Genomic DNA, 458 nt, shown 5'->3' on the forward strand with positions numbered 1-458 from the left:
GTATCAGGAGGAATTTCCATTGCCTCTTCTTGTATTGTTTTTAGAGGAGACTTTAAATAATTATATTCACAACAAGAGTCAACAGGAAAACTGACTAAACGCATAAAACCTTTTCGCCTTTTTTATATATATATTCCAGTTCTAAATAATGGTACAATATAGGTTTACACCCAAAGAAAATGGAGAATCACAAGGTCACATTTCATTCCTTGTTCAATATAGCATTTAAAAGGGTGTATGCATTTATAGTAGGTTATCACACCACAGAATAGGCACGACTTTATCACAGACTCTCTGAATAATAGGAATAATGAATAATGGTGATAATAATAGCAAGAATGGCAATGATAATTTTCACTGACATGTCATTAGCATAAGCATAATATCACTAATGGTAATAGCAATTGTTATCATGCTAATATTATTATCATTTGATAATTAAAATCCAATTATACTAA

The sequence above is a fragment of the Penaeus japonicus genome, unplaced genomic scaffold (assembly GCF_977035675.1).
Source record: "Penaeus japonicus unplaced genomic scaffold, GWHDUDI00000001_assembly GWHDUDI00000022, whole genome shotgun sequence".
NCBI lineage: Eukaryota > Metazoa > Arthropoda > Malacostraca > Decapoda > Penaeidae > Penaeus > Penaeus japonicus.